Genomic DNA, 13,574 nt, shown 5'->3' on the forward strand with positions numbered 1-13,574 from the left:
ATAATTCAAAAACATCAATTCTTCAGCGATCAGCCTTCTTTATGGTCCAGCTCTCACTTCCATACATCACTACTGGGAAAACCATAGCTTTAACTATACGGACCTTTGTTGGCAAGGTGATGTCTCTGCTTTTTAAGATGCTGTCTAGGTTTGTCATTGCTTTTCTCCCAAGAAGCAGGTGTCTTTTAATTTCGTGACTGCTGTCACCATCTGCAGTGATCATGGAGCCCAAGAAAGTAAAATCTCTCACTGCCTCCATTTCTTCCCCTTCTATTTGCCAGGAGGTGATGGGACCAGTGCTCATGATCTTAGCAAAATAATATACAGAATAAACTCATAGAGTTGTAGAGACAGAGATTCAGGAAAACAAATATTCTCCATGCCAGCTGGGAAAGAAAAGTATTGGCTACCTGCAGAACAGTGAGGAGTGATGATGGTCAGGTGTTTTATTTGTCAGAATCAGAAAAGGGATTAAGAGCAAAGTAACTGGCAGTTAAGCTTTTTAACTGTTCAGGAGATGCACCCTTCTTCTCCAAAGTAAATCCTTATCTATTTTATGTTGCATCTCAACCTAGTCTCAGTATTGATGAAGGAAAAATTATAAAACCTTTATATAAAAATAATATTATTTGGGGAACAATGGAATGCTGCTAGCTCACAATTATGGATGGATGAATCTTCCAATTTGTTTCTCTCAGTTTCTTCTTTTCCCAGTCATAATTCTAGTTCTCCCCTTTCTGCAATGATTTGCAATTTAAAAAATCAAATCCTTATGAAAATTCATCAGCATTTTAGTGCAAATTTCTCCCTATACATGCCGCTCTTTTTTGCAGTTTTGAGTAACAAACACATTGCTGCAAGCAATTTTCTATAATGCAATGCATTTTTCTTTGTTATTTTAATGAATGTATGCACTCTTTTGCTAACTAAAATATGCACTTTTGCACACATTGTTTGGCTGGAGAGCTGCATTCAGGGAAGTGTGAATTTTGAATGATAATTGTGTTTTGGTTTACGTACTGTTTTGAAATGTGCAAATTAAGCAGCTTTTCATTAAAATGCTAACAGAATAGAAATTATCCGCCACTCTTGCACACAAATCTGTTTCAGCAATGTGGATTTGCTAATACCTAGGATTTGTAGTCCCAGGTAGATTAAACCAAGCTACATCTTTTTTCAATCCTTAGCATCACCAGGAAGGGATGGGCAAGACTGCTGTCTTAAATCCTAGTGAGTCACTGCCATGCACGTAGAAAAAAAGTGAGCTATAGGGACCAATGTTCTGATCGTTGTTGTTTGTTGCTGTTGGTGTTGCTGTTGCTGTTGTTGTTTTAAGGCTGTGAAACATTCTGCAACAAGTGACCCAACCCAAATTCTACATCAAAGAAAGCTGAGCTTTGCAACCTGTATAAACTGTGTTAAGATACAGTGGCACCTTGGTTCTCAAACTTAATTTGTTCCGGAAGTCCATTCCAAAAGCAAAGCGTTCCAAAACCAAGGTGCGCTTTCCCATAGAAATAATGCAAAATGGATTAATCCATTCCAGACTTTTAAAACAATCCCTAAAACAGCAATTTAACATGAATTTTACTCTTGAACGAGACCATTGATCCATAAAATGAAAGCAATAAACAATGTACTGCAGTCACACAATCAATCGATGGGTTCCACACAGTCACAAAAACGAAACAAAAAAGCCGCAAAAACAAAAATGCAAAATAAATAGCAGAAACAGACAGACTTCAGCGTAACACTAAAAATGGAAGTGTGGCACTCAAAACAGAGCATGTTCAGCTTCCGAAAAATGTTCGCAAACTAGAACACTTACTTCCGGGTTTGCAGTGTTTGGGTTCCAAGTTGTTTGAGTACCAAGGCGGTTGAAAACGAAGGTACCACTTTACAAAAATTTAGCTATACTCAAGGCCTGCCAAGTGGCTCAGGAGCAGCCAATCTCCCTCCACTTAGGTTCACAATGGCATGTGCACCACTGCATTTCCACATAGCGCAATCACATTTAGTTGTGGTATGTATATGAATTCCAGACCCTTGGGGAGTGGTCCAATAATTGCCTTCCTTTCTCATCAGATTGTTAGCCTTTCCCTGAGGTGACATTCAAGTGTGGAAGCTTTGTGCAATCGGTCCTGGCCATATGGGTCCAACATTCATCACAGCCCACTAGACAGCACCATGCAGAAGGGTCTATCATACCTCTGGAGGTCCACATAAAGCAGCTTGTTGTCATCTGTCTGAGTGCAAAATAGAGAGAAGAACCTCCCCTGTTTTGTCCTCAAAACCTTATTTTTGTAGATAACAATGAACAAGCAAGCTAGAAGGAATGGCTTGACAAATAAGCAAAGACAGGGAAACCTCTTGAAGAAGACTTAAAGCATCCTCTTTTCTTTTCTTGAAAGGTCCTTTTGCAGCCTCCAAAAGGATCTGTGTACATCAGGGGATGCTTAGAGATGATAAACAGAGGTGGAAATATAATTAGAAGATGGAGAGTAAAAGGTTACCAAATTAAAGGCATTTGAATTCCTGCTGGCTGAGGAGATTACAAGAACCACATAGAATACTTCAAAGTTTTCAAAGAGGAAAGAGATTAAACAGAGCACTTGGCTTCTTTGTTTTCAAGTGTAGTGGCACAAAATTGCCAGCCCCTGTTCTTTAGCTGGCTGCTCCCAATGTCAGTGACGCCCTATTATTCAGTATTAGCCAGGAAAGTATTTTGCCTCCTACATCTTTGCAATTCCCTCCCCCTGCACCCATCAGTCTGGGTTTGCCAGCTTTTATCACCTTCTAGCAGTAACTACTGCTGTGCCAAAATCTGCCCTCTGTTTTCTCAAAGAAGAAGAGGAAGAAGAAAAGAAAATTCCACTGCGGAAGAAACTTCCGTTCTTCTGCCTCATTCTCAGAGCCTGTAGGAATTCTTCCATATTTCTGTGGGTCTGAGGTTTTTGAGCTTACCTTATCATTGTGTGATGGCTGGTGGTAGGGTATGTCCTTTTTCTTTCCAGTATTCCCCCCCCCCCAAAGTATTCTGCAGCCTCCCAGGCTGCCCATATTTACTGAATGAAAGAAGTTACCTTATGATATCTTCCCCATGAGTTTTAACTGAAGCATGGACACCCAGGGAGGCTGCAAAGCACAGACCACTGGTGAGATGATATGTAGAATGAAAGAAAGGACACTCACAAGCATCCTCGTCCATCACAAAACTTAGGTAAGTGCAACTAAAGCTATGCACCCCACCCATTATTTTCTCTCCCCTTTCATAGTTTCCAATGCAATTTCCTTTCTCACCAATTGATGGATAATTCTCAGTGGAAGGCTGGAGAATTCTTTTGGCACAGCAGTAGCAGTAACACAAGGAGCTGCAGTTTGCAAAATGTTTTCTTGCATTGGAAGAAAGCTCCTGCTTGGAAATCCAGCTCCTGACACAGATCAGACTACAGTGACAAATTGATTGATTAAAATCCCATGAGATAAGTATTGAAAAGGTTGATCTCATATATATATATATATATATATATATATATATATATATATTCAACATCTCACAAGGTTCCATTATGGATTCGTGAAACTTGCTCCATCAATCCAAGAGGGAGATAAACATCAACTTATATCCAGGCACCAAAAGCTGCATGGCTCTTTTTTCAAAAATGTACTCAAAATCACGACATTTCATAATTTGCACTGCTTTCTCTTGTTGAAATCACATCAGTTTAGAGATCGTTTATCTTTCAGTATAAACTGACTGCTGAATTTCTCATTGTATGATGCTGACACAAGCCAAGACTGTTGCCTCATTGACAAAAAAACATAAACCTTGTGAAGAAGATGATGAGAAAACTTTATAACAGATCGATCTTTGGCTTTACTTTTCAAAGTTTTTGCATTTCTTTCATTTTTTAAAAAACTGCCTCATCTTCCTGTTATTGTTTATTTTTTTGAATGCACTGCTTATTAATATACTCTTTAATCATTCACACCATGCAGTACATGGGGAACCAGCAGGACATTATTCAAGACCAGTTGGTCCTCGTAGTATCGACTGAGGTCAAGGAGGTTTTGGCAGAACCAGGCCTTTTGGGGGACTAGATCCAGGGCAGAATATGATAGGAGAGGGCCTAGAATCACTATTAAGTCCTTTTTTGTAATGGTTAAGTTGTGGGTGAACATATCAGACGACACAGCGATTCTTCAAATAGCTCTTCTTTATTCAGATGCCAGAACAGAACTGAACTGAAGGGCTCAGTCAGCCTGCTTATATAGTGCTCCAGTACCTTGTTACTGTAACAACTTTCTAAAACTATCCAATCACTGAATGTCACTTTCGATCCTTCATTTGCATAACTATCTACAGTATCCCCCTGCTGGCCCAGGGTGAGAACTTCAGTACGTAACACCAATGACTCCTAAGTTATTCTCTGGTGTGGATTTCAGTTACAGAGCTTGTAAGTAGGTCCTTATTGTTGAAGCTGAGGAACTGCAGTTCCTTAGTTAAACCTCTTTATATTATAAGCTTGTAGGTAGGACATCTGCTATTTTTAATTTTAGTGCCAAGCAATTGCTGAGAGGATGGTCACATTGTGATAATCATAATGTTAACAACAACAGCAACATCTCAAACTTTTCAGGATATTTTATTTCTCAGTGTGAAATTTCCCTCAATGGTGATGAGACAAGAGAGAGAGAAAAAGAGTTTTAAATTTAATCATGGGAAAATATTGGGGGGAAAGCTTCATATTCCTTATTATGCCCTTTTCATTCAGAGTGGTTGGTTTTCGTATCCCATTTCTCTCACGGAAATTGATGAGAAACTGATTAGGAAGAAAACCAGTTCTACCTATTTCCTGCTGTACCCGTTTCCATGATGCATAATATTTGCATTTCAAGTGCAGCAAGGGAATTCTTTTGTTTGCTTAACAATCTGTTTCATTTGGATATTTTAAAATGTCATGGAAACATTTCAGCTGGCCGCAGGTTTTCTAAAAGCTTGTTTACCCAACACTACATCACAATTTGGATGAAAACAAATCTTTGTCGGAAACCACTGACTCAATGAAGCTTTCTTGTGGTTTCGTTCCTGCACTGAAAGCTTGGTCACATTAATTATAGCATTGATATATAGTGATTTACATTTGCATAGCCACTGGAGATATATTATTTCCCATTCTAGCATTTATTTTTTATATTAAAAATACCTATATACAAAGAAGACTTGCTGTATATGGGGAGATTTAACAGAGGCTGCCTTCGAGCATCAGGAGCTGTTCATAATTCTTTGAGTTGCAGGATAACATATTTTGGAATCTGCCTTCACCTTGAGCTTACCTTCCTCTTTCGACATTAGGGATGGAGGAGAAATGATAAAGAGCACTGTTAATTATGTATCACTGGCAAACTTAAAACACATGCAGAAACAATGATATGAATGAACACTTGGCCACATTTGCTTGACTCATTTCCATTCTTGGAACTCTCTGTCAATTTCTGCCAAAAGTTCATTAAACGCAACAACAAAAATCCCACATTCAACCCATGAGCCTTTCACCAACACCGCCTCTCCCCCTTTGACAGTTTTCAAATGCAATTTCTTTTCTTGTGAATTGAAGGTCAAGAGGATAAACATGGAAGAATTCTTTTTGGCTCTGCACTAGATAGGAAAGCAGCCTCCATTCCACATGAATGGGAAACTGAGGTACAGGAAAGTGCTCTGGTAGTCAGTGCACCTGCTCGTGCACAATGTGGATAAATTAAGGGCGGTGATAGAATATTCAGCGGATGGAGCAAGCCAAGCACATTGCTTTAATTAATGAAATTCATTATTTAGAATTACCCTCCCTTCCTCTTCTTTAATAAGTTTCCTTTAACCTTAATTGTTTCCGATCAGCGTGTTCTTTTCTATTTTCCACCTACACTCTCCAGCTCTGTCAAGGGTGCACAACATTTCTCTCCCCGGCACCTATAAGCCTTCAGCAGCCACCAAGACTGTTCCCTCCCTCCTCTCAGCTGGCCTGCTATTTATAAATGACGCCATCTCTCATCTCAAGATGCCGTACAAGTAATTTGGGCAATGAATTCAAAGTCAGGGCTGATCAAGCAGTTTCACTCCAGATTCATTTCTCCTCAGCAGACCTGGGGAAGGCACACAAAGGTAGCCATGGCACTGCATTCTATGCAGCCCATTTTGACAGGGAACGGGGGAGTCAAGCTTATCTGCAAACTATCTGAATTCATCTACACCACTTTAATGATGTTTCCCTGCAAAGCCACCTGTGACCTTTGGCTGAGTAATGAAATGCACTCTAAAGAATTCCATACTTCTTAGGAGAGGACACCATATCCCTTGGGTGAAGGGACAAGAAAACAGAAAAATCATGCCACTTGCAGCAAGATCAATGATGCCAGCCATTTTTATAGGTCCCTCTTGGACAGAGGTTAGGCACCTGGGTCTAACCTAGACATATCCTTGCCTAGCAGCTTTTCATATATAAATGGGCATATTGTCTTTCTGGTTTTATTGGTTTCATCAGGCCATCCCAAGGATGGACCTGTGAACACAGGAGTAGGTGGCACATGAAAGGGCCAAACTGGATGTATTGTTTGTTAAGTATAAATATTTAATTCACACTGAAATGGAGAATGCCTATGTGTATTACTGAAGGTTTAAATGTGGGGTTTTTCCATGGAACTATACTGAAACAAAGAATAGGATTCTGAACTCTGAGTTGATAATTAACTGTTATTCTCTGCAAGCTAACACATGAGTGATTAACCTTAGATCACATGGGAGGCTACTGAATTGCAAAATCGCCATCTTGGAAGGGTGGCGGCTGAGTCTTTGTTCTCAGGTTCTATAGAGATAAGGATGTAATGAAGTTCTCCAGGAACACACAGCCTCAGGCAATATGGAGGCTGCAGGAAGGGAGCGACCTCTGCTTCTAGGAATTATCTTTTATTTATGAGGAGAAGAACCTGTGGTGGACTTGCACAATATATTGTATGGAACTATTATTATCATTTACTGGTTTTTGTTCTGTTTTGGGGAAAGTTCTGCAAGTAAGGTTTTGAATCAATCTAATGGGCCTAGACAGTTTTTATTCCAAAAGGTGTCCGTTTTTAGGCACCCAGTCACTTCAAGCTGTGCAATATTAATATCTACAATAATGTTAATTGTGAGAACTTCACAGTATGTAAGGAACCCCTATCGTCCTGGCACACAAACACCATATTTTATTGGGAAGAGGCAAACACTAGCTAAGGTGGTGCCCCCCTTCATTCATTCCATTTTTACCTCCCATGCACCCAGTTCCTCCAGTGAAGCCAGAGCAGTGCACATGGTTCTTTTGTACCCATTCCACCCCCAAAACAGCCCTGTTATGTAGGTTAGGCTGAAAGATGCAGCACAATGGCCCAAAGTCAACTGATGGTTGAGTACTGGCTCTGCTGGTCCCTAGGGGTCCCTTTGGAATCAATCAAATTTTATATTAAATTAATTTCAGCTGTCCAGTAGATATTTTCCAAATTAACTTCAATAAAAATGGACACATTCTCAATTGGACAGAGGACATACCCATCTCTAGAAGTGAAATGCCCTTAAAGAGTTCCTAGATGCCTTTAGGAATTTTGTACAAGCTAACAACCAAGTTCTGTAAAAAGGATTTTCACCCCTGGAATAATGCCATGGACAGTTTAAAATTCAACAAAGAGGATTTAAAGTAGCAATGAATATTCAAAGTGGAATTTAGAAGGAAAAATACCTAGGTCTTTCTGGATATCCCACCCCCTATTGCGATATAAATAATCACCTAAGTGTCCTGCCTATGAAATATGCATGCATTAATTAAGCAAAAGATTACTGCTCAGTACATACACTGCATTTCTCACTCGCTGTCTTTCTCTTTTTGCCTAGGCAAGGTGACTGGCCAGCATGAAAATCAGCAGAGGTGAGGGAAATATAGCTGTGGAAAACAGTTAACAGCACAAATCAGAGGAGCCGCATGCAGCTGAATGGTTCACGATGGTGATGCATCACTACACACATGGGAGAAGTAACAATGAGGAAAACAATAGGGGCTGGCTACTACAGAAAGCGGGTAAGGGACCTGAGAAAAACAAAGCCCTAAGCTTTTCTACTAAGTACTTTTCAGTGAAAGTCATAGGGCCCCTCTAAACTGCTGGTTTATTGAGCATTAAACCAGACTTGCTTGCAAAAAGCTTTTGTGGAAGTTAAACTATAATCTGGTTGTTGTTGTTGTATTTTGTTCTACATTCATTCTGATTTGTTGGTGGAGTAGATATGCTGCAGTGAGCATTTATTTTAGACAGTATTTATTACATTTATAACTCATCATAGGGAAGTTTTTGATGTTTAATGTTTTATTGTGCTTAATGTGTTTCATTTGCTGGAAGCCGTCCAGAGTAGCTGGGGCAACTCAGTCAGATGGGTGGCAAACAAGCAAATAAACATATAAAAATCATCATCATCATTATCATCATCTTTCCTCCAATGAGCTCAAGGTGGTGTCCATGGTTCTCCACCTCCCCATATATCACCCCCACAACAACCCTATGAAGTAGGTTAGGCTAAGAGACAGCAACTAGCCCAAGGTCAGCCAGTGAGCTTTACAGCTGCATGGGGACTAGAACCCTGGTCTCCCGGGTTTGAGTCCAACACTTTGACCACTGCACTGGCTCTGATCTGTTCGTGGGCTGTTTATACATCATTCATTCATCCCATGCTTTCCAGTGGACTTGTGGATTTGTTGCCAGGCAGATGAACATGACAGAGCATGTTGATCTACTTGATTTGTGCTTTTAAATTGCTCCCACAGCTTATAGGCAACATGGAATTCAAGCAGGGGGGTGGTTAGGGGGTTGTCCAAGCAATCCGAGCCCCCGGTCTTTAGAGGTAGATCCCAGATCTCCTGCCTCCCACTTTTAAAACATTTTAAAAATATATTTCTAGGGCTTCTGGAGTCACTGCAAAAGTGCACTGCTGCTGAGACCCCACCATTTAAATTTCCCAGGAGAATCTATATATGCAGCATATGCAGATTTTATGCAAATTTGTACCAGGGACCTATGGTCCTTTGAGAGCACGGTAATGGCGCTGACCCCAAATAAGGTATTTGTGTTCCATGATTTCTTGCCACGATCCCAATAATCTCATTCCCACCCAGGTGTATGAATGCCCAGCAACACATACATAGGCCCAACTAGACAATTAACAACAGCACTAATCATCTCTTGAAGGGAGAAGAGGGAACACAGTGCATTATCCTAAGAGTTGATTAGGTATATCCCCGGTTTTCAATACAATGTGACTTTCATGTAGCCCTGAGAGCTAAATGAGGCTAAGAATCGCATATGCCACACCCTTTTTGCACACTGAGCTCTTGTTCTAAAGGAGTATGCCTTTAGAAGCCTGCTTCCATTTAACTATGGAGCATATCTGCACTGGCTGCCCATAGACTACTGTGTCAGGTGATACTTTATTGTGCTGATATACAAAGCCCTGAACAACTTGAGTGCAGGATACCTTCAGGACTACCTGAGCCTTTCTATCCTAGCTTGATCACTGAAATCCCATGAAAGAGCACTGTTGGTTGTCACAAGAGACCTGATTGACCTCAACTGGATGTTAGTTGAGGTCAACTGGATGTTAGTGCCGCTAGTCTTAGGGTGTAAAATGCTCTTCCAGCAGAGATATGGCAGACATCCTCAGTTCTAACCTTCAGGTGTCTCTTGCAGAATGTCTGTGTCAACAGGCCAATTCAGTGCTTTAAGCTTTAAAGATGAGCGAACCATTTTTATGATAATTCTGTATTGTTTTTAACAGTGTTTTGTCTCTTTTGTTGTACACTGCCTTGAGATTTTGTAAAAATGGCCATCTATAAATATTTTTATAGGTAAAGTAAATAATCATGCATATTGTAATTTTTATTGTTGAATTTCCTCCAAGGAGCTCAGGGAGTACACTGTTTCCCCTTCTTCATTTTATCCTCAGAACAAACCTGTGGGGTAAGTTATGGTAAGAAACAGTGACTGACCTACTCATTGAGTTTCATGGCTGAGCAGGGATTTGAACCCTGGTCAGCTAAGGTCCTAATCTAACCCCTCTAGCCATTACACTACAAACTGACTCTCTAGATAAATTGCATTGTCTATGTTTTTTCCTTGTTGCCAATTTATTTTGCACTAGATCTTTGCTATAATTCCTGGCATCGAGCAATGTCTCTAACCTTCAGGGATGCCTGTTTGCTACCAGCCTGGGAGAGGAGAAAAGAGAGATGAGTTTTAAAATGCATATGTTGTCTTTTCTGTGCCATAACAAGCTTGGCATCCTACCAGCAATGTCTGAATCTCTCTCCCAGGGTAACTAAGACAGCTCAACCAGCTGTAGTCAAATTGCATTGGAAATGGATAGTTTGCAAATTCTCCCCTCGAATGAAATTTTAAATTACAAAAAAAAGTCATCTGACCGGTTATCTCTTACTAAAGTGCTGTACGATTTGCATATAAACTTCATTTCTTTTTCTAATTACACAGAGTTAAAATGCATTCATTTTCCCTTTGATTATGAGCCGGCCTTGCCAAACACCTGTGACTGCCACAAATTCTAATTTGTTATTTATTTACTTCAAAGCAATCTTATTATCTAAATGATTCAAAGCATCAAAGGCCTTAATTATTGATACTCAATTTGATAGGCTATGCTTTCCATGTCCTTGGGATGAGGAAGATGACTCTTCATTTCCTTTGCCTCAAGTACACACTTGGGGGGGGTTAGTGGAAGAGAACACAGGATTTTGTACACACACACACACACACACAGAGAGAGAGAGAGAGAGAGAGAGAGAGAGAGAGAGACGACATCTGAAATTAAAATCCTGCTTAGCTTCATCCAGGTTTATACAATAGGATTGACTGCTACAATCTTCTGCCAAACAGAACAGGCTTTATTTTAAGAGAGAGAGAGAGAGAGAGAGAGAGAGAGAGAGAGAGAGAGAGAGAGAGTTTATTTTTAACACACAGAGAGAGTTTTAATGTTGGGGGGGCACAGTTGGAAAAGGTTAGAAATGGAGCATCAAAATGATCATGGGGTTTGACTGATGCCTGCAAGGAAAGGTTGCAGCTAGGGCTGGGCAATATCTAGTTTTTAATATCATGATACATCGCCAGCTAAACACTGCGATGTCTCGATATACCATGATGTCTGAAATGAGGCTGGAGCTTATAATAATCTGGGAAAATGTTGGGGGGGAATCTAAATTTGATGTGTCTAATTAAGTGAAAATTTACTCAATGATAACATGCTTAACTAAACCATTAAAGATTTCTGGAGAATATATAACTGTTCTGTTAAGGGCTTTATATACCCAGAAGTAACACCTTGAACGTGGCCCTGTAAAAAAATTACTAAACTTTAATTGCTAAATCTGTATAGTGTTGATCCACCAAGAAACTTAAAATAATGTGTTATGTACTGAGTTGAATAGGATCCATTCCATTCCTCCTCACCACTATGAGCTGAATAAAGAGCATTAAATCCACTCTCGACTCCCAGTATATTTCATAATGCATATGGATTCCACCCAACTGCCTCTCATATTACTTTATTTATAATGTAATATATTTATATCCTGCCAAGTCGAAATTCAAGGCAGCTTACAACATTTAAAAGCATCAGTCATAGAATAAAAAATAATAAAAGCAAACTGGTTAAAAACAATACTTAAAATACACCACAATATATGTAAAACCAGCAATTAAAATTTGAACTGGCAGCAGCCCAGTCATCAGGATCGCCTGCACCTTTGTTTCCAAATGCATAAAGCCCTTTACTGCAAAATTGTTTGCTTCCTTTCCTGAACAGGAGCAGGAGCCAAGCCACAAGGATCTTGTCACAAAGAAGAAACTTTGTTTGCTAATGGGAATCTCCATCCCACAGCACTGCTGAGGAACAATGATTCCAATAAGCAAACAAAGATACGATCTACTGGGCTCTAAGGCACACACTCTAAAGATCCCGATATTGTGCTTAGCCTGATGTTGTGCTGGGTCTCTATTTTAAGCTTTTTGAGCTGTTTCCGCTTCTTTTTCCATTGTGTTGCCATACATCCAGGTTTTCACTAACATTTTGCCAGCCAATTCGGCAAATTCCCCCCCCCCCCATGCCATTTTTACACCCAAAAACCAGAACATTTCAGGTATGGCAAGCCTAGATATATCTCTAAGGGCCACAGGTCAGTGGTAGAGCTAGTACATGCTTTGCTTACAAAAGGTCCTAGGATTATTCCTCAGTATCTCCACACATGACTGGGAAAGAGCCTTGAAACTCTGGAAAGCTCCCAGCAATCAGTGCAGACAAGAATGAGTCTGATGGGCCAATGGTATAACATAGACTGCTTCCTAGTTTATGGGCTAATAGCCGTAAATAAATAAATAAATAAATAAATAAACAAACAAACAAACAAACAAACAAACTGCTTCCTAGGTTTCTAATGTTTAAAGTAACCTTCATATTTTTAAACTAAAGCAACTATTGCTAAAAGAGAGAGAGAGACTCCCATGCTTAGCTGCCATTCATTCATTTATATATTAAAGCATGCATGCATTAATATCCTGTCTGACCAGCCTGAAAACAGGCTCTTGAAGCAGCTTACCCAATTATTGATGTTGCAAAGCTGGTGGAGATCAGGATGCAAGGGGTCATGATATGCATAAATTTCAGTGGGAGACGGGGGCTGGATCTAGACACATAAAAGAAGTGTTTCAGTTAAATGTGTTGCAAACTTTGTATGAAAAATCAGGTTAGCAAAAACGGAATTCCACAGCACCATCTGGTGTCACAGTGTTAGAATGCATAAACAATGTATATAAAGTGCTTTTTCTTTGCCAATGTAGCTGAGTCCAGGGATAGTGGAGCTGGCATTTTCAGTGGCAACCACACATTTAGTATAAATTCTGGTTTCCCCACAGATGTGGGAAAAACACACCAAGTGTTATGTGTGAAAATCCCTTTCGTTTGTAGCAGGTTAAATAGAACTTTAAAAGCCGGCTGTGCTTGCAGGGCTATAATGTCTCTCACCTTATCACCCTATGAGCACCTGCACATTAAAGTGTTTGCAATATTTGCAGAGGATACTGAGCCAATATTATAAGCCTGGCTGGACACCACTCTGCTATCGTCAAGAAGGAAGATGATGCAATGAGAAATGGGAAAGTGTAATGGAGATTATAAAGCATCTGGCGTGTGAAAAATCCTACCAACATTGCAACAGACAGAGAATGGAAGTGACCTCAAAAATGTAATAAATTATATTACTCCACTAACCCGAAGCCTAATAATAATATGGTTGCACAAATTGATCTGAAATAACATTTACTGCATCTAATGGTTTACATTAGCAAAGGAGGAATGACAAAATGAATCACATACTGACATTCAAAGGATAGCAATCCGCTTACGCGAAGATAGACGCTCTGACAGATGCTATAACCCGAGCAAAAAGCATACTGAGTGATTATATCTTGGTTTGTTGGTCATGTCAGTAACATGGGAA

The 13,574-nt window shown here is 39.9% G+C and overlaps 1 long non-coding RNA gene across 3 annotated transcripts in view; it reads left to right on the forward strand.

Annotated features, from left to right (window-relative positions):
- LOC308459254 overlaps window positions 1-13,344 on the forward strand; it is a 106,828-nt gene extending 93,484 nt beyond the window's left edge. Inside the window, exons 2-4 of one of the 3 annotated variants that reach the window (XR_013977942.1) lie at window positions 7,919-8,102; window positions 9,971-10,029; window positions 13,150-13,344. This is a non-coding gene — a long non-coding RNA (uncharacterized lncRNA). Of the gene's footprint in view, window positions 1-7,918; window positions 8,487-9,970; window positions 10,030-13,149 lie in introns of those variants that run through there. The other 2 variants (XR_013977943.1, XR_013977944.1) reach the window with 2 other exon arrangements.
- Window positions 13,345-13,574: the final 230 nt, after the last annotated feature.

This window comes from Podarcis pityusensis, assembly GCF_964106645.2.
Source record: "Podarcis pityusensis genome assembly, chromosome: 1".
NCBI lineage: Eukaryota > Metazoa > Chordata > Lepidosauria > Squamata > Lacertidae > Podarcis > Podarcis pityusensis.